Here is a 21551-nt window from a genome sequence, read left to right as displayed (position 1 = left end):
CACACCCAGGCAACAGATAGACCAAAATGCAGGTAAACAAGTGAGTAACGAGACACCGGGCAAGATATTACCTGTCTTTGATGTCCTCCCGGGAAGCAGTCACAGACACGTGGACGGGTCAATCAAAGGGGCCGGAACATACCGGTGGCTCTGCAGAAGTCTCTACCGTGTACCTGGAGGTGATCAATCTCCTTTCCTTCCCCCTGGATTCCTCCGTCCACCCTTGTCTTCCTTAGGACGGCTCACCGGCCGGACATAGCCCGGTGCCCCACGTTGGGCGCCAAGTTGTTATGGTACTTTTTAAAAGTAAACCAAAATGTTTAAATGTCTATCTGTTCCTGTCCAAATTAATAAAATTGAATTGCGTATATACGCTGAAGTAATTAAGTCTGACACACAAGGTTCAGGTTAAAATAACTTCGAGAAAGTTTATTGGCAAGAGCAGAAAAAGCGGGCGCGCAGGCCCTTTTAAGAGGCATTTTGCGTCATCATTGATTATTAGAATATCAGCAAATAAACATCATCAATTGGATTAATTGTCAAGTGTCGGGGTTAGTGTCTTACTTATTGGTTCAAAAAATTAAGAGGTTAGTCCCGTGCCCACCCACCAGAGGTGGGATTATTCTGGACACGGGTGGGGATAAGGGGGGTCTTGAGCGTCATTTTACACGGTCAATGATATCAGGCCTCATGTCCAGGTGCAAGGTCTCTTATGAATAGAACATTTCATTACTACTGTGTTCTCGTGGCCTTCAAACTATACTATCTTACAAGTTTTAAGGAGTAGCCAGCACCTCCTGGTGCTCGTCCTTGCGGGAAATACAGTCTTTGTCTACTATACTAATTGGGTTGAGAAGTTCAGTCACGTAAGGTAGTTTTAAAATGAACAAGTTAAGTCATGAGGACAAAATGGAGGATTGAAGAAATCAGGTCAGGAGGACAAAATGGAGGATTGTCACAATATAAGGTTAAAATGGAGTTAGTACAATAATTCAATACAAGTACAATAAAGATTTTTAATAATCCCACATCAAGCTTGACTCCATCCTCAACCCGAAAAGGCCCCACAAGCTCATCTTTCATGATACCAGCCCAAACCAGTACTCCACCTCCACCTTGCTGGCGTCTGAGTCGGACTGGAGCTCTCTGCCCTTTACCAATCCAGCCACAGGCCCATCCATCTGGCCCATCAAGACTCACTCTCATTTCATCAGTCCATAAAACCTTAGAAAAATCAGTCTTGAGATATTTCTTGGCCCAGTCTTGACGTTTCAGCTTGTGTGTCTTGTTCAGTGGTGGTCGTCTTTCAGCCTTTCTTACCTTGGCCATGTCTCTGAGTATTGCACACCTTGTGCTTTTGGGCACTCCAGTGATGTTGCAGCTCTGAAATATGGCCAAACTGGTGTCAAGTGGCATCTTGGCAGCTGCACGCTTGACTTTTCTCAGTTCATGGGCAGTTATTTTGCGCCTTGGTGTTTCCACACGCTTCTTGCGACCCTGTTGACTATTTTGAATGAAACGCTTGATTGTTCGATGATCACGCTTCAGAAGCTTTGCAATTTTAAGAGTGCTGCATCCCTCTGCAAGATATCTCACTATTTTTGACTTTTCTGAGCCTGTCAAGTCCTTCTTTTGACCCATTTTGCCAAAGGAAAGGAAGTTGCCTAATAATTATGCACACCTGATATAGGGTGTTGATGTCATTAGACCACACCCCTTCTCATTACAGAGATGCACATCACCTAATATGCTTAATTGGTAGTAGGCTTTCGAGCCTATACAGCTTGGAGTAAGACAATATGCATAAAGAGGATGATGTGGTCAAAATACTCATTTGCCTAATAATTCTGCACGCAGTGTGTATATATATATATATATATATATATATATATATATATATATATATATATAAAAATGTCCAACCTCTGGCACTCAACCTCCAATATTCACAATCAGCAACTTAACCCGGGTGCTTCCCAGCAATAAATAGACGAAAAAGGAGACAGAAGCACTCACTTGGATTTCCAAAAAAATATATTTCAATAAATCACCTCCACATCAACGTTTCGACCCTTCAGGGTCTTTATCAAGATAATAATAGTGTCCAACAATACCAATATATACAGGGCTAATAAATAGGTAACTTACCCCAACAAACCCAGCGTGCTGACGTGATAATTGCGCGTCCCGAAAAAGAGAAAGTGCATCGTAACCATAGCAACACCCACACCTCCGTGAAAACTCTACAAGGAGAACACTTAATTGTTAAAAATAGAGTGATAGGACCAGATATCCGTTATACAAAGCGGACCAACAGGACAGGATAGTATTGAAACAGTAATACTAGATTAACATAGATAATGTATCTGATGGTTACCCCATATGCCATATGTAAAAATAAGAAAAAGTGTATGAAAAGAATATATCTAAAGATGTGAAGTGCCTATGCTAACTAAAAAAATAAAAATAAATATAAAAAATGTTCCTAACACAAGCGTGTAAATCCTAAAGGTAAAGAACTACCAGTGGTCATAAAAAAGAAACCAGTGAATGGTTATGAAAAACGTGATAAAACATAGTGAGGTGCAAACCTGGTGTATGCGTCTATCTAACCTGCCACCTAACCCTACAACAATGTCTAATCCAAATATATGCAATGCTCATCTGACATCTAATCTACATGTGGTGATACAACCCTGAAAAGAGGGAGTTCCATCCTATCAAAAATTTAAATAAACCTGTCCTATGGTAACAAATATATCAATAAACTAACATCAAAAGATTTTTATATTTTAAGATTTTTTTTTTTTTTTTACAGATTCTACAGATTGAAAGCATGAATCAAGCTTTTCTGGAAAGAGGCTATGAGAAACATGCATTAAGGAAAGCTTTAGACCGGGCATTTGAAGTTTTTGACAAAGGTACGGTCCGCACAGCGAAGACCCAAATTACTTTACCTATGAAGTTTCATTCCTCTAGTGACAATATCACGAAGAGCATTAAGAAACATTGGGAAGGGGCGGGGCTTAGCAACCGAGGCGAGCGGTCGCACTGATCGAGAGCTCCGAGGCCCAAGCGAGGAAAACGGGCAAACAATCAGCCATCCTGCTACCAAACCACGGCAAAAGCCCTCGACACACACCCCAACACCATGGGGCGCAAAACCGGAAAAAAAATTCGGGGAAAATCAACCCGGGACTCACCATAGGAGACATGTGGCGGCAGGCCCGAGGCACAAACGAAGCCATCATGGCGACACTCCACGGAGGCTGTTCGGAATCGGAAGGATTTGTTGATGAAGACAGATTTACCACGGGAGAAGTTGGTCCCCAACATATCAGAGAGGAAGGGATGTTTTTGTTGCCCAGGCTGTGTGACGTGTGGGCATATGCATATGCATATGCTAACGGGTACATCCTTTGTACATCCACATTCCGGAAAACGATACAAGATTTCCCATTATATATCATGTCTAACAGATCATGTTGTGTATTTAATTTCTTGTCCATGCGGTTTATTTTATGTTGGAAAGACTGACCTAACCCTCAGAGACAGGATCAGAGGTCATAGATCGGCTATTACAACAGCATTTAGAGATGGGAAGACAGAAAAACCTGTGGCGAAACATTTCTTACAATTTAATCACAGGTTGCCTACACTGAAATTCATTGCGATAGACAGAATTCCGATCTTACCCAGAGGTGGAGACCGCTCTCAACTGTTATTACGGAGAGAAACGTTTTGGATCAAACAACTGGACACTATTCAACCCAAAGGTCTTAATGAGTATATATCATTCAACTCATTTCTAGACACCCGATAATTGTATATATGTGTATATTCGTATGGTTTAGTAATAATTTATAATTGCTATGTTTGGCCTGCATATATGGATGTAGGGACAGCCTCTTTTTGTTAAGGAAAAATCTTTTTCTGTTGTTGTCTGCTGTCCATATGTTTTTGGGATAGAGTAGGACTTTTAAAAAACCTTTTTTGTAGGTAAAAAAAATAAATAAAAAATTATATAAAAATCTTTTGATGTTAGTTTATTGATATATTTGTTACCATAGGACAGGTTTATTTAAATTTTTGATAGGATGGAACTCCCTCTTTTCAGGGTTGTATCACCACATGTAGATTAGATGTCAGATGAGCATTGCATATATTTGGATTAGACATTGTTGTAGGGTTAGGTGGCAGGTTAGATAGACGCATACACCAGGTTTGCACCTCACTATATTTTATCACGTTTTTCATAACCATTCACTGGTTTCTTTTTTATGACCACTGGTAGTTCTTTACCTTTAGGATTTACACGTTTGTGTTAGGAACCTTTTTTATATTTATTTTTATTTTTTTAGTTAGCATAGGCACTTCACATCTTTAGATATATTCTTTTCATACACTTTTTCTTATTTTTACATATGGCATATGGGGTAACCATCAGATACATTATCTATGTTAATCTAGTATTACTGTTTCAATACTATCCTGTCCTGTTGGTCCGCTTTGTATAACGGATATCTGGTCCTATCACTCTATTTTTAACAATAGAGTGTTCTCCTTGTAGAGTTTTCACGGAGGTGTGGGTGTTGCTATGGTTACGATGCACTCTTTTTCGGGACGCGCAATTATCACGTCAGCACGCTGGGTTTGTTGGGCGCACTATGATTACGTCATCACGCACCGGACCACGTTTTTGCACATGCGCACTGACACCTAACACGGAATCGGAATTATTTAATTTCTACCGGAGGACCTGTTTGGCTTGTTTTGGTATAGGAAATGGATAAGATATAGTGGTCTTGAAGGTGTTACTTTTGGAGGCAAGGCTTAGAATGGTTGCTATCCCAGAAGTCTTTAGGTCTCAAAACCCGTAGAAAGCCAAGTAAGCTGCTGATTTATAATAAGGTTTGTGGTGTGTTCAAAAGGGGGTTGTGTCGAGAATATCGTAGATACTTTTAAACAGTTTACTGTCTATGGGAAGACTTTTGATGGGATTGTGTGCTGATAATCTGTGAACCCTCTTAATATGCTTTTAACTTTGTAAGACGTTGAAAATGGAATTTTGTTGGGATGGCTGGTTAACATGTAGTGTTGTATGCCTGTTAAGTTTGATAGTGTTGTATGCTAATTTAAGGGAAATATGGCCAAAGATGTGAATGCAACAACAGTTTCAACAGAAAACATTTATTATGTGCTAATCACGAACAAAATCTTTAAACCAATTGTAAGCTCTAGAGTAGGCTTACCTCGTGTTAGTTGACAGGCCGGCCTGAGTGAGAAATCTACTAAGCTGTAAGAGAGAACTTATATAATTAGTTCTGGGAAGCTTGGAGATGCCCTGGGTTGCGGGTTTGCTGTTGGGTGAAACTTGAAAAATTCCCCAAACGGTGTTTGTATTGTATTCTCTCCGAGCCTGTCCTGAGAGGGGTGCTAGTAACTGACAGAACATCTCCTAGTATAGAAGCATTAGAGATGCTAAGGAAGAGAAGCAGATGCTTGGTCAGTATAGTACCATATAGACCTGCAGTGACCCAGCTTACTAACGTAGTGCCTACAGGCGAAATTGTATTAACTAGCTTATGTTGGTGACAGGTGACGCCCTGACTACTTGCCAAGTGGCTTTGAGAGGCTCTACCTATGATTTGGCTCGTGGGGCCTTTGTGCCACTGAGGTGGGTGGCGGGGTGTTGGCCTCTCAGTGACCGTAACAGAATGTAATATCGATTGGCCGTGACGGGTGAGGCCCTAACTATGATATGATGCAAGGCTATAACTATGCGTTGGGCCGATTGGGCACGAACCTCTGAACGGAAGGGCTGATTGTATGCCTTGCGGGACCACTTTGACTAATAGGCGGAGAGGCCTACGGGACCATACCTAATTTGGCGAGAGTTTAAACTTACTTCTGATCCCACCTGGTTTTATTAGTTACCGCACCTGCTGATTGTCCTGAGCAACGTATACTGTAGTTGAAAATGAACCTACATGACCCGTATATGTAGACTAATGTTAAGAAGAATTGACTTGTCCTGATCACTAGAACTCTTTACCTGCTGCATTTGCATTTTAACCCAGAAGGAAGGAATATCTTATAACAGGAGAAAATAAAACATAATTAATTGTCATCTTAATTATATATAGCGTAGCTTAGTTAGCAACAATTAATGCCCCAGACAGAAGCTGAGCATGACATTAACCATAGTTTAACATGTTTATATACTCAAAACACACAATTGCATTAAGGAAAAATACTTTAGTAAATAAATGACCCTGTCCTTGTACACGTTAAATTTGTGTATGTATAAGGACAAAAGCACAGGAAAAGAACATAATGAAGGATTATATCAGCGCTGTTTAAACGGAATAAACTACTACTGCTATGACAGAGCGGAAACCAGCGTGGTACTACTTGATATATGATACCACAAGAAACATAACGATGAATGTTCACTTTAAAATAAACGACAGTTTGCATAAAATAAACGAAAAAGATTGTATGAGAGTGTCTCCATTACCGGCTGCTGAAGCATACAAATGGTTAACTATATGACTTTAAGTGGACGGACACTAGACGTTGAAAGAATGTAACTGCCGGTACTCCCTGTAACTAGTAATGTGCGCTGGGGTAACCCCATTAGAGCTTAATCAGAAATGTTCATGAAAATGTATAACAACACGCTATAAAGGCCAACGATAGACTGGCTGCCCGGCAAATGCTAAAAAAAGGGAATACGGCAAGCTTAATTGGCACCCTAATCATTACGGCGTTTAGAAGAAGCCGACTATAACTGAGCGCATAATGTAGTATAATAAATAAACTGAGACCTCTAATAAAGTTTAACCAGAGGGAAGATAAATTAACTTAAATTGACATCTAATTTGAATACAGCCTAGTGTAATTAGGAACATGAGATGCAGGAGACAGAAGTGGGCGTAATATAAACTTATTAACATCCTTACATAAACCAAAAACACCTTAGCAACGATTTAAGAAAATAATACACCGTAAATGTATGACCCCAATCGCCCTAAAACATCCTGATTAGGATATTGCTGTTCGTTTTTTATTTAGACATAAATACAATGGAAGGCTGATTTTTTTTTTTTTTTTTTCATTCTTTATTTTTGAGGTGCAAAGAGCCTCAGATTTTGCAACAACATGTTATAAACATCACATCATGACAGTTCAAGTATAGTTCCATTAACACATCATATAATGCTGCACCAATTTTTTTTTTTTAAAGGAATCATTAACAGGATAATGCAAGTCGATCCGACGGTGCCTGTAGAGCAATTGAGGGATATATACATGTTGATAATATGCCGCCTTATGAGCAATACAGACATGTCTGTAAGGAGTATGCGTGCTGATAGAGCTGAGCTAGTAAAGCTTTTGAGAAATATTGTTGCTGGTGTTACGAAATGTAAGAGCCTGTAAGGTTTATACATGTTGATAATATGCAGCGTTATGAACCGTATAGAGGTATCTATAGGGAGTATGCATGCTGATAGAGCCGAGCTAGTAAAGCTTTTGAAAATTATAGTTGCTGGTGTTACTGAGCGTAAGAGCTTATAAGGATTATACCTGTTGGTAATATGCTGCGTTATGAGCAGTATAGGGGTATTTAAAAGGGGTATGCATGCTGATAGAGCTGAGCTAGTTAAACCTTTAAAAATATAGTTACTGGACTTAAGAGCTTGTTAGGAATATGCATGTTGATAATATGCAGAGATATGAACAGTATAGAGGTATCTATAAGTAGTATGTAGGCCTATAAAGCCGAACTAGTAAAAACATTTAAGGAATACGGTTGCTGATGATACTTAACTTAGGAGCTAGTATGGATTACACATGTCAACAATATGCATCGGTATGAACAGTAGAGACGTATCAATAAGTAGTATGTAGGCCTATAAAGCCGAACTAGTAAAAACATTTAAGTACAGTTGCTGATGATACTTAGCTTAGGAGCTAGTATAGATTACACATGTCAATAATATGCATCGGTATGAACAGTAAAGGCGTATCTATAAGTAGTATGTAGGCCTATAAAGCCGAACACGTAAAAACATCTAAGTACAGTTGCTGATGATACTTAACTTAGGAGCTAGTATAGATTACACATTTCAATAATATGCATCAGTATGAACAGTAAATACGTATCTATAAGTAGTATGTAGGCCTATAGAGCCGAACAAGTAAACACATTTAAGGAATACAGTTGCTTGTGTGACTTCTCGTAAGAGCTTTTGGGGATTATACATGTTGGTAATATGCAGCAAGATGGACATTAAAGTGGTATCTGTGCTGTTGAAACTTGTGTCTAGAGACATTTACTATTTGGAGATGGTTGTGGAGTACCTGTGTGTGGAGGTGATTGGTGTCTAAGTGGTGATTGTGTCTGCTCTATACTTTGTAGAGTGGCGCTCAATAACCCCTGAGCACGGGGGGGGGGGGGGGGGGAGGGGTGCCATCGGAAAGGGTAACATAGAGGTCAGCTTAATGCTGTCGGGAACAAACTATTAAACGTAGGAGTTCAATGCCAAAATAAAACCCAAGGGGCAACTAGAGAGTACTGCTGTGCGGTTCTTAGTTTGTGTCTTTCTCACCACCGAGCGTCCCCTGCGGTTTTAGCCTGTGTCTGTCCCAGCTCGTGGGGTAAACGGAACAATTGTGGAAACGTCCCAGGTGTCTGTCTGTCCCAAATTGGTTGTCTCAGGCCGGGTAAGTCCTAGCTTTTGCAGGAATGCCGCTGTGTCGTCCGCCGAGGTGATAGTGTGGGTGCGGCTGTCTTTTGTGGCTATCAGGGTTCGTAGGGGCCCCCATTTGTAGGTGATTCCGGCCGCTCTCAGGGCTTGCGTGACCCGTTGGAGGGACCTTCTCCATGTAAGGGTGGAGCGGCACAAGTCCTGCAGGAAGTGGAGGTGCATCTCTTCGAAGAGGTAAGGCGTATTGTTCCTAGCCTCTCGTTGAACCGCCATCTTGTCTCGGAGCATAAGGAAGCGTACCATCACATCTCTAGGTACCCCAGCCGGGGCTCTGGCTGATGTGGCCAGCCTATAGCAGCCATCTAATTGTATGTTTTTGGCCACCCGGTGTTGCAATAGGGCTGCGAGTAGGCGGCGTATGTAGTGTGGCAGTTCTTGGTCGTTGACGGTCTCTGCTATGCCTCTAATTTTGAGGTTTGTACGCCTCCTCGTATCTTCCATCACCTCTATTTGAAGTTGGGTGGCGTGTTGTGCAGTTTGGAGTTGCAGGATCTGTTCTGCTTCACGTGTTTGATGTTGGGCCATTGTGGAGACAGACGCCTCTGCCTTTTGCACTCTGGCCGTGACCATAGATATGTCCTCTCTGAGTATGTCTAGGTCTGCGTTGAAGAAGGCTCTAATATTGTTTAGAAGGGCTTGTATATCACCCTTGGTTGCTGGGGCTTGCAGGTCTTCCTGCGGAGAGGGTAGTTTGGGGCCCTCCGACCTCGGGATGTCGTCTAGGGCATCAAGGGTTTCCTCTTCGGAGGAGGGGCAGGTTGATTCCGCTGGCGACGCCATTTTGGGCCTAGGCCGCGGTTGCTGCAGCAGGTCGCAGATGCTTCTGGAGTTTTCCCCCACGAGGGTTCTGAGTTTTTTTGCTTTCTTGCCCATCTCGGGTGTTGTAGGTTTCGGTCCTCAGCGGTGTGAGAGTAAGAGGTCGCCCGTAAGGGTTTCTTTGCTGCTTGTATAGCTGGAGCTCGTCCGGCATGCGTCTGCTCCCTTCAGTGTCCTCGCCACGCCCCGGAAGGCTGATTTTAAAGAAAGACTCATATGTATCGGAATAGTAAGCATAGAAATTTAGGCAGACTGACAACTAAACATTCACAAATGGTACTGCTGCTGACGACAGTTAACCGAAAGCCAGACCACACGAATCTGCAGTGGTACATAACAACCGATTAACGTGAGTGTGATAGCATTGAATGAAAGTTTAGACGAAGATGTGAATGACGATAAGTACAGGGAGACGTGCGAAAAGACAGAGTATAACTAATGGTGTAGCCGTACGATTGCTGGCTGTTTAGTCATACTCCCCAGGCAGATTAGTATATATTAAAGGGCGTATACATATAACTGTACTAAGAAAAACACAGTAGATGACAATAGTACAAAACCTTCTTGACGGCTAAATGAAGAATCTTTGATAATTATATACTACAAGATAATAACAAAAGCAAACAGCTGCTGCTGTATAAATGTACATAAGAGCATGGAGAGCGTGTGTGTAATGCTTTTATTACCATAACTAGATAAATCAGGGGGATACAGTTGCAAATAATTGCCAAACCATAAAAAGACTAAATTTACCCAGAACCATATAAATAGCATGAAACTTAACTTTTAATGTATACAGAGAGTGACGAAGGGCATTGCTATGGATGCATTTGCCGAAAGCAGCACGAAATAGGGAGATGTCCATGAAATGGCCCGCACGTAAGTAGAGGGGTTAATCTAAAGAAACGTATAATCGGCTAAACGAGGCCGGTAGGTGGCAATTATAAAAGAGGAACCTTTACACGCCGCGTACCCTGTGAGTACGTGGGGGGCTAATATGCATGTAACCCGTTGCTGGGGACCCCGGAAAGTCGTAAGGATTCCCCAGTTAATGGAACCCATGGCGTGTTCGAAGCACCCGACTGTCAACTCACGGTTTACTCGGGGATATAGCCTTGTGGAGCCGCTAGGCACCCGACACCGGCAGTAACTTGAGTAGTGAATTTCTCACTCTGTATTAACTCTGAAACGAAAACACAATGCATTGCCGGCAGATGGGAAAATGACGTCAGGAATACGTGACCGGAAGTAAACCGCATCACTTGCGAGATGGAGCAGGCGGGAAACAAAAGATAAGACAGCGTTGGACCTAATATAAGTTACATAACAATTAATAGATTAAACTACAGGATTTTAATAGTGACGTGTCTAATACTGGCGTGCGAGTGAAAAGAGGATACAGTGTACAATTTGAAAGGTACCATGAAAGTTATACAAGATATAAATGAATAAAACCACAATATATTGACCATAGCCACAAGGTGGCGATATTTAGCCCCACATACTGAGTAAAAAGCAGCCTATACGCCGGGAAAAGCTATGAAAGAAAATAGTTTCAAAATCTATCTATCATTGTGTAGATGGTTGACTACATGATTCTATTCACCATAAGACATATCACTGCACTACCGTATACCTTAAACCCTGATTGGACTAGTTGTCAACGCTCTGCAATTTGAACTTTATCTGGTTACCCTTAGTTATCACACAGTCTACAGTGTTTGAACATACCAACAAGGCAAATAATTCACACAGCATTTATAAACACATTTATCCATAAAACGGTTGATTTCTACATTCACATTCCTGTATAAATCAAAACATTGTTCTCAGAGATAACTTTTGGTTTCACCGAAAGCAGCCCCGACTAGGAAGAAGTAACCTCGAACAAGGAGCGCACGTAGGTATAGGGAGGAAATGTATTGCAGCGTCTGAACGGAAAACGAAGCCGGTATGCGACATGAATGCAAGAATGCACCCTTTATGTGCCGTGCCCCCTGTGAGTACGTGGGGGGTCCCATTGAGCCTAGCACGTTGCCGGGGAGCCTGAGGGACGAAGGGGTTCCCTACCTAAAGTTACTCATGGCGTTGGATGCGCCCGTGTAGTAACTTACTGTTTTACCCATGGAACAGCCTTGTACAGAGGTAAGGCTTCCGTTTACCGGCCCGATCTCGATCAGATGCCCCTATCTTGCTTGCCGCCGTCTGGATTACGTGAACCGGAAGTAGAACGAAGCAGCACTTCCGGGTTCGTCACTGACAGGTAGCTGGATTGTAGAACGTTATATAGGGCAAATTGTACCTCCCACAATTTCAGGCCAAGCCTTCTATATATATATATATATATATATATATATAAACAACTGTTTTGATTTAAATTGGAAAATAAAGCTATAAACTGAATAACTGTTGTAGTTTAGAAACTGTAAGCATCTACCCTCTTGCTCATTTTTCACAATCACATTTTTCAATGAGTAGTTTTATACAGTTATTGTTAACTGGTTATTGGTCTGGAAAAAGGAACTGCAAACATCTGTGATCTTGTACAAAGTTATCAATTACTTTTCCAATCAGCTGTGGTTTGTTTTCATGAATTTTTGCTCTTTGTGTGCTCATCATGCACAAACCCGATAAGCGATCAACTGCCTTTGTCGAGCTCAACCAGGTTTTCACCCTTCTCATAGTGTTGAACCACCCTTCCAATGTACAAATGGTCACTGGTAATGTGAGAGCAATGAGAATTGCTTGCCAGGCTAATGGAAATAAATCTGTGTGGTTTAGCAAATCCAAAAGTCCATTGTCTAACTGTTCTTCCTTTGTTGACCAGATCTCATACCACGTGATTCCTTCGGCTTCCAGATATTCAAAGTTGTCAATTTCTCTGATGTTTGCAATCTGGCATTTATATTGCTCAATTGTGTTGGGTAAAGTGAAAGCAGACTGGGGGGGGGGGGGGGAAGAGGGATGACGTATCACGTCTGCTACGCCCCTGTGGGGAAATAAGGGGAGGCTGCAGGTAATAATATGGTGTGTGAAAAAATCTGCGATCAACGGAAAATCAGCCCTGACTGCCGTTTCCCTCCTGCTCCCATGCTCTCTTTCTCTGGAGAACCCACAACCTGTTCCCTTGAGGCATTAAAGTTTCATGCATTCTCACTGATTTCTGCTGAAGTGGCAGCTTGTGCATTGGCAGCCCCTATTAATGAGGGCATGTTGATTGCCGAGCACGTGACTGTGACTTGTGGAGGAAAACAGACCCACTGAGGAAGTTTAATAACATGCAAGTAAAACTGTTTTTGCTATGTACATGAAAGATTCGAGTTACTGTTTTATTGTCACTAAAGGCATCGGAGCTGAAAGTATGTACCAAACGTGTCTTGCAGAATTCATATTTTTTTCTTAAAAAAAAACATCATTTTACTGTCATTCTGATCATCAGGAAATGCAAAGACAGAAAGAGCATTTAAAGTATTTACAAGGGGTTACAATGAATGACACCATAATAACCACCAACATGCATTTTAAATTAATAATTCATAAATTTGCATCAAAGTCATGATCAATTGAAATGTGAACTTTTGTTTATGCACAACACTTTTAGTTTATTCCACACACTTTTGTTTTGATGAAGTGCAATCTGGAATGACGGAACTAACCGGAGGATGTATTCCTTTTTATTTTGTATTCGGGCAATGCTGACAAAAGTAGATGAAGAAAAAGTTGAACCCATGCAATTGAATCTTGTATATGAAATGGGAAATGCTCCTACTCTTTCCATTGACCCAGAATGCAGTGGAGGCCTAGTCGGAGAAGCCTCATGCTGTAAATGAGCCATCCGATTAAGGAGCATGCTAAAAGCCTGGGCAAATTGATCCATACGGTGATGATTCTCTTCTAGCTTTCTCTCGCAAGGAGCTATGTGCTGACACAATTTTGCAGGATCTATGGCAATGTCTTAATGTCAGAATTACTAATTGATCCTGCACGCAGAATAGTATCACACCTAGGACTAAGGATAACATCTGACCGGACCTTAGAATGGCCCGGACTTAACGTATCCAAGAATAGTCAGAATACTTGCCGAGGTCAGGGATAGAGAATCAGACACAGCGATGAGAAAAAGCCAAAAGTCAAGGATACCAGAAATCAGGGAAGTCAGAACAAAGCCAAAGTCAAATAACAAAAATCAAGATCAGGAATGTACTCTCGGATTACCATCAGGCAGAAACCACGACAGGGCAATGAGAGAATGTAAAAATAAATTTAAATAACCATCCTGTTATTCCAATTGGCTGTAATCGGCCTTTGACCCCAGAACGTGCGCACACCGACATCATTCTCAACGTGGGCCGTCATGGGGCTATAAGGTGGCATAGATACGCAGCGGCCGGCGTCCCTAGACATGCTGGGATTATCAGGTATCCAGGCGCATGGCTGAAAATGGGCACAACTATTCCTGTCAAGATGGTTAATACCATTAACCACTTTACCATAAGCGGGTGAATTCGTTAGAGTTTTCTATGATCAATTCCTTAAGTTACACAGAGGAACATTTTTCAGATAAAAAAAAATACATAATGTAGGAATATGGAAGGATGATATCCATGTGAGAATACAAACCCCAGAAGTATTGGCTTTCCAACCTCTTTTGACAGATTGTGTCAAGTTTAAGGGTAATCATTTCCATGATGCGATGGAAAACCTTTTGTGTATGACTCTACAAATGCTTTTTGTGGGTTTGAATACATTAAACATGTGTCACGGCTAACTATGTGGTCCAGCACGCAGAAACTATGTAAACATATACATAAGTAAGAAAAGGAAAATAACAGGATAGAGCGTAAACCGGACCTTAGAATGGCCGGACTAATACGCTAGAGACAGAGAATGGTCAAAGGGAAAGCCGAGGTCAAGGAAGCCAGAAAATACTCAATACCGATTAAACAAGCCAAGTCAGGGAAACCAGAGATCAGAATAATCAGGGAAACGCCAAGGATCAGGATACCAGGAAATCAGAAACACGGAAATAGCACTCTCAGGAAACCAGGAAACTGAAACCACGACAGGGCAAAGTTCTGGGAAAAGCTAGGGGTTTAAATACCCCTCTCTAGGCTATGATTGGTCAGAGGGCGACCTCTGACCCCAAAACGTGCGTGTGCGTTGACGTAACTCTCGGGGGCGGGGCTATCCATAGACGCGACCACGTGATCGGCGCCATATTGGATTCGGGCGTGATGCCCGGAAGAAGTGAGTGCGCGGTTCCCGGCTCGCCGACGAGCAGGTAAGCTCGTGTAGTCGGTACGGTCGTGTCGGTCGGGCACGGCCGTGAGGCTCGGCGGGCCGGTGACTGCAACAGTACCCCCCACTCGAAGACCGCGCACCGGGCGGGAAGGACCCGGCTTAAGAGAAAAGCGGTTGTGAAATGACCGGATAAGACGGGGCGCATGGACCCGGTCAGCAGGAACCCAACAACGTTCCTCGGGGCCATAACCCTTCCAGTCAACGAGATAGGACAAGACACCTCTGGATAACTTGGAGTCCATGATAGAATGGACTTCATATTCTTCTTGATCACCCACTACCAAGGGCGGAGGAGGAGTGGATAACTTGGTGTAGCGATTGCAAGTAAGGGGCTTGAGCAGAGACACATGGAAAGTATTCGCAATTCTCATATGAGCCGGTAGTGCCAAAGAATAGGTCACTGGATTAATACGTTGGGTAACTCGAAAGGGACCTATGTATCGAGGGGCAAATTTCATGGACGGGACCTTGAGCTTGATATGTTTTGTGGAGAGCCACACCCTGTCACCTGGAAGATAGACAGGATTAGCGCCCCGTTTTTTGTCAGCTTGGACCTTTGCTCGTAATGAGGCTTTTTGCAGAGCTGAATGGACGGAATCCCAGGTATCATGAATCGATTCTAAACGGGTGTTCAAAGCAGGAATTTCCGTGTCTGAGAATTCAGAAGGAAAAACCGCGGGGTGATAACCCTGATTTACAAAGAATGGACTATGATTAGAAGATTCATGAGTGGCGTTGTTCCTGGCGAACTCAGCCATGGGTAAGAGTTCATACCAGTTAGACTGATTGGCATTTATAAAGCAACGTAAATAGGCTTCTAAAGACTGATTCGCCCTCTCTGCTGCTCCATTTGTTTGAGGGTGATACGCTGATGAAAAGGAGAGTTCGATGCCCAATTGTTTACAGAAGGAACGCCAGAACCTAGAAACAAACTGGGTGCCTCTGTCAGATACTATGCTTTTGGGTACACCGTGCAACCGAAAGATTTCTCTCAAGAATATTTGAACTAGATCCTGAGCAGATGGTAATTTTTTAAGTGGGACAAAATGTGCCATCTTTGTGAATCTATCGATAACCATAAGGACTGTATTAAACCCGTTTGAACTGGGTGGATCCACAATAAAATCCATGGCTAAGTGGGTCCATGGAGCACTAGGTATGGGCAGTGGTTGTAGCAGTCCAGGAGGCGATCTAGGAGGTACTTTAGAAACGGCACATATTTGACATGCCCCAACGTAATCTTTGATATCGTTCCTAAGAGCAGGCCACCAAAACCTCCTGGAGATGGCAGAGAGAGTTTTATGGACTCCAGGATGGCCTGCTGTGAGGTTGTCATGGAACATATCTAGTACCTTCTTTCGGAACTGAGGTGACACATACAGTTTGTCCGGAGGCTTTCCCACAGGTGCCTGAGTTTGATCTGCTATTATGGCACCGAGGAGTGGAGAAGACACTTCGGAAACTGTAGTGGCAATGAGGCATTCAGGAGGTATAATAGGATATACCTCTTGTTCCGGAACTTCCTCTGTCTCAAACTGCCTAGAAAGTGCATCTGCCTTGGTGTTTTTAGTACCAGGCCTATACGTAATTACGAAATTGAATCGGGAGAGGAACAATGACCATCTAGCCTGACGAGAGGATAGTCTCTTAGCGTCCCCAATATAAGCCAAATTCTTATGATCAGTAAAGATCAGAAGTGGCTCTTTGGAACCTTCCAAGAGATGCCTCCATTCTTTAAGGGCAAGTACAATGGCCAAAAGTTCCCTATTCCCTATGTCATAATTCTTCTCGGCAGGTGTGAGTTTGCGAGAGTAAAATCCACAGGGATGTAACGGCGTATTAGGGCTTTCTCTCTGAGACAGAATGGCTCCAACTCCTGTCTCTGACGCATCTACCTCTAGGATAAATGGTTTGGTTGGATCAGGATGGGTCAGGACAGGTGCTGAGGAAAATAAAGATTTTAACCGTTCAAATGCCTCTCTTGCTTCTTTGGGCCAAGATATACAATTTGCTCCTTTTTTTGTTAAATTGGTTATAGGGGAAATCACGGAGGAAAATCCCTTTATGAATTTGCGGTAGTAATTCGCAAAACCTATAAAGCGTTGAGTAGCTTTAAGGCCCTTGGGCAATGGCCACTGTAAGACTGCCTCCAGTTTGCGGGGATCCATCTGGAAACCAGACGGAGATATAACGTATCCAAGGAATTGTATCTCCGTTTGGTCAAACTGGCATTTCTCCAGTTTACAGTAAAGACCGTTCTGTAACAGGGTTTTGAGTACAATTCTCACATGTTCGTGATGTGTCTCTAGGTCTGGGGAATAGATGAGTATGTCGTCCAGATACACTAGAACGAACATGTGAAGGTACTCTCTTAGGACATCGTTAATAAAATCCTGGAATACCGCTGGAGCGTTACATAATCCAAACGGCATAACCAGGTATTCGTAATGTCCCATTCTGGTGTTAAATGCGGTCATCCATTCGTGACCGTCCTTAATTCTGACTAGATTGTATGCACTTCGGAGATCGAGCTTGGTAAAGACTCGAGCTCCTTTCAATCTGTCAAACAGCTCTGATATAAGGGGAATAGGGTAGGCATTTTTTATGGTAATCCTATTCAAACCCCTATAATTGATACAGGGGCGTAGGTCCGGCTGGTGAGGTGGATCTACGGATATGACCCTTTATGTATCCTTTATGTATTCTTCCAAACAAAGATTTTCCTGGGGGGACAAGGCAAAAACTCCTCCCTTGGGAGGCATAGTCCCTAGTAATAAATTTATAGTACAGTCATAGGGTCTATGAGGAGGTAACCCTTCTGACTGGACCTTGTTAAATACCTCTTTTAAATCCATATACTGCGGCGGTATTTGTGTGGTCAAGGGAGGTGTAATAGGAACATTAATGGTGCCAATAGGTTGTGGGATTTGCTTCAAGCACACACCTTTGCATCTCTCACCCCAACTCACAATCTCTCCTTCAATCCAATCCAAACGAGGATTGTGTTTCAGGAGCCAAGGGAAACCGAGTATTATCGGACATGTAGGGGAAAATATGATTTGAACGGTCATTTCTTCAGAGTGGAGAATACCCACTGAGACAGTGATTGGCAGAGTTTCGTGTGTGATGAAAGGCTGGGAAAGAGGCCTTCCATCAATGGCCTCGACTGCTATAGGTTTCTCTTTTTGTCTTAAGGGCAGGAGATGTTTAGCAGAGAACTCTTTGTCTAGGAAATTCTCAGCTGCCCCAGAGTCAATCATAGCCTCACACTGGATAGTAGTCTTCTTAAAAGACAAGGTAACTTTGACAAGGAAACGGTTCTTAGTCAATTTAGGGGACATATACATCACACCTAAGGTCGGTCCCCGTACGTGCCTTAGGTGTGCAAGTTTTCCGGCCGAACCGGGCATGACGATCTTAGATGTCCCTTCTTGCCACAATACATACATAACCCCTCGTTACGTCTGTGTTGTCTCTCTGCCTCAGTGAGTTTAGCGCTACCCAATTGCATGGGTTCAGGTTCTGGAAGAGGCGCTTGGCTACTCACCACTGGGTTAGAGAAACGAGGGGCTATGGACAAATTAGAACGTCTGTTAAGTTGTTTGTTTTTCTCTCTCTCTCTGAGCCGGTTATCAATGTCTATCATGTAGGCAATAAACTCATTAAGATTAACCGGAAGGTCTCTAGCTGCGGTCTCATCTTGTATACTCTCAGCTAGACCTTCAGAGAAAGCAGCCACCAGACCACTATTAGTCCAATCAACCTCAGACGCCAATGTCCTGAACTCTATGGCATAATCGGCTACAGAACGACTGCCTTGCTTGATTCTCATAAGGGCTTTGGCAGCGTTCTTCTCCCTGCCTTTGGGTTCAAACGTAGCCTTAAAAGCTGTGAGAAAGGCACTGTAATCACGGGCTACTGCGTCACCACTTTCCCATAAGGGGTTAGCCCAGGTTAAGGCTTTTCCAGTTAATTGGTTCATCAGATAGCCTATTTTTGATCTATCTGTTGGGAATGAACCTGGGGAGGCCTCAAAGTGGTATTCAATTTGGTTTAAAAAACCTCTGAATTCTTTAGAATCACCTCCATAACGAGGGGGAGGTGACAGGGTTATGGACGGTGGTTTATGTGGTACGGGAACCACTACAGGTGGCGGAATCACAGGTGGTACAGGAGGGACCTCTAAATAGGCAGTCCTCTGGAGCAAGGTCTGAAATGCCTGGGCAAATTGGTCTAACCTGTGGTCCATATCCTCCACCCTATTTTCACAGGCGATCATATGTTTGCATAGTACTGCAGGACCCATGGCCCTGTCGTAATGTCACGGCTAACTATGTGGTCCAGCACGCAGAAACTATGTAAACATATACATAAGTAAGAAAAGGAAAATAACAGGATAGAGCGTAAACCGGACCTTAGAATGGCCGGACTAATACGCTAGAGACAGAGAATGGTCAAAGGGAAAGCCGAGGTCAAGGAAGCCAGAAAATACTCAATACCGATTAAACAAGCCAAGTCAGGGAAACCAGAGATCAGAATAATCAGGGAAACGCCAAGGATCAGGATACCAGGAAATCAGAAACACGGAAATAGCACTCTCAGGAAACCAGGAAACTGAAACCACGACAGGGCAAAGTTCTGGGAAAAGCTAGGGGTTTAAATACCCCTCTCTAGGCTATGATTGGTCAGAGGGCGACCTCTGACCCCAAAACGTGCGTGTGCGTTGACGTCGTGACGTCACGCACATGATGGTATAACTCTCGGGGGCGGGGCTATCCATAGACGCGACCACGTGATCGGCGCCATATTGGATTCGGGCGTGATGCCCGGAAGAAGTGAGTGCGCGGTTCCCGGCTCGCCGACGAGCAGGTAAGCTCGTGTAGTCGGTACGGTCGTGCCGGTCGGGCACGGCCGTGAGGCTCGGCGGGCCGGTGACCGCAACAACATGGTTCTGAAAAATGTCAAGTAACTATGACCAAAACCGGTGACAATGCCCTAGTAGTACACACTATTTTAGTGAAGCATCAATGTTTGGTCAGCAAAACATGAGTCTATTTTGGAAGGATCAAGCTATTAATAAGGTGATTGCTTTATCTTCTTCAGTATCACTGATCAAAGTATCCCAAGACTCACGTATCACTATAGGTGATGTCACACTATATCCCATATATACTGATGTTGTGGAGTTCAAGTTAACAATGCAAATATCTATAAAAAAGAACAATATTTTTGTGGACACATTACAGTACACAGAGTAAGACAATTACATTATCACTCCTGCTGATTGGTCTACACATACTAGTACTGCGATTGACATATCAATGATAATCATTGAGATTAGGTTGATTATTTTTAGTGTGAAATTTTTTGTATTAACTAGAATTACAGGAATATGATTGTTTAAGTCTATGTGATATAAATGTAAAAATGTTATTTCCAATATTATGATTGGATATTATAAATATATCTTATGACTCTTATTTTGATTACCCAAAAGCTAATTTGATCATCGTTTTGATAATCAAAATGGGGGTTTATGTCACACATATTATGCTAAGAAAATATTAATATATTCTTAGCATAATATGTGTGACAGGAAGTATGATAAAAACAGAAAAAGGTGCGCTAAAATTTAAAGTGCAAATTCATTTAGCAGCATCAGCTGTGTGAAATAAAGTGCAATATACTGTTTCACTCACAAGTGATGAGGTGTATACAAACGGTCAGCACATGTGTGATCTAAAAGTGCAGATTGCAAAAACCACTTCAAAGTGATATAGTGCATAAATTAATTAAATTTGACTTACACTTATATTATACCTGCAGTAAGTCACAGCTCCAATTGCAGTACATAAAAGAGAATACAAAACATATATAGTATATTATTGCAAGGTAAGAAGTACTGAGTTAATAGTGAGATAAGAAATTCACTCACAAACATAGAGCAGATGAGTCTGCTCTACCTTGAATAGCCCAAATATATAGAGAGAGACTTCCACTGTAGCCAGTAAGGATAAATGAACAGCTTTATTTCCACATATACGAATAAAAGTGCTTAGTAGCAGATATCACCGGATCCTAAGTTGCGATCCTAAGAAGCCGATGCCTCAGCGAAACGTGTCATCTAACCAAGAGTAGATGTCATTACGTATACTCCGCCTCCTGGAAGTATTCTGATTGAAGACACAACCTTATCCTGAGTGTGAACATTACCAACAGCCGGCGTTTACACGGACTCAGGACTCTGTAAGCCATAATCATCGCACTTATGACAAATCACGGCTTTAATTATCTTGCGTTGCATGTAATACATCTATCTCATATATTAGTTTCCCCTTTTACGTTGCATTACTGAAATAAATGAACTTTTGCACAATATTCTAATTTTTCGAGTATCACCTGTACAAGCACAAAATAGTAAATATAGTCTCTGAGTACATCATTAATGAAGTCTTGAAAGCATTACATAACCCGACAGACATAACAAGATATTCGTAGTGCCCACTCCTAGTGTTAAACGCCGTCTTCCATTCATAATCCTCCCTACTTCTCAGCAAATTGTAAGCACTCATAAGGTCATGCTAAGTGAAGATCTTAGCACCCTGGAATCTATCAAACAATTTGGATATAAAGGGAATGGGATAGGCATTTTTGATAGTA

At 42.3% G+C, this 21551-nt stretch overlaps 1 protein-coding gene across 2 annotated transcripts in view; it reads right to left on the bottom strand.

Annotated features, from left to right (window-relative positions):
- Nucleotides 1-21551, bottom strand: part of PGLYRP2 (peptidoglycan recognition protein 2) — a 49533-nt gene that overhangs the window by 16692 nt on the left and 11290 nt on the right. Inside the window, exon 1 of one of the 2 annotated variants that reach the window (XM_063448375.1) lies at nucleotides 5253-5269. The exons of the other annotated variant lie outside the window; for it this stretch is intronic. The gene's annotated coding sequence lies outside the window, so the exon portion shown is untranslated. Of the gene's footprint in view, nucleotides 1-5252; nucleotides 5270-21551 lie in introns of those variants that run through there. 2 annotated transcript variants of the gene reach the window in all.

Source organism: Pelobates fuscus, chromosome 3, assembly GCF_036172605.1.
Source record: "Pelobates fuscus isolate aPelFus1 chromosome 3, aPelFus1.pri, whole genome shotgun sequence".
NCBI classification, from domain to species: Eukaryota; Metazoa; Chordata; class Amphibia; order Anura; family Pelobatidae; genus Pelobates; species Pelobates fuscus.
Note: the sequence above shows the minus strand (reverse complement) of the source record. Positions and strands in the feature narration are given on the sequence as shown.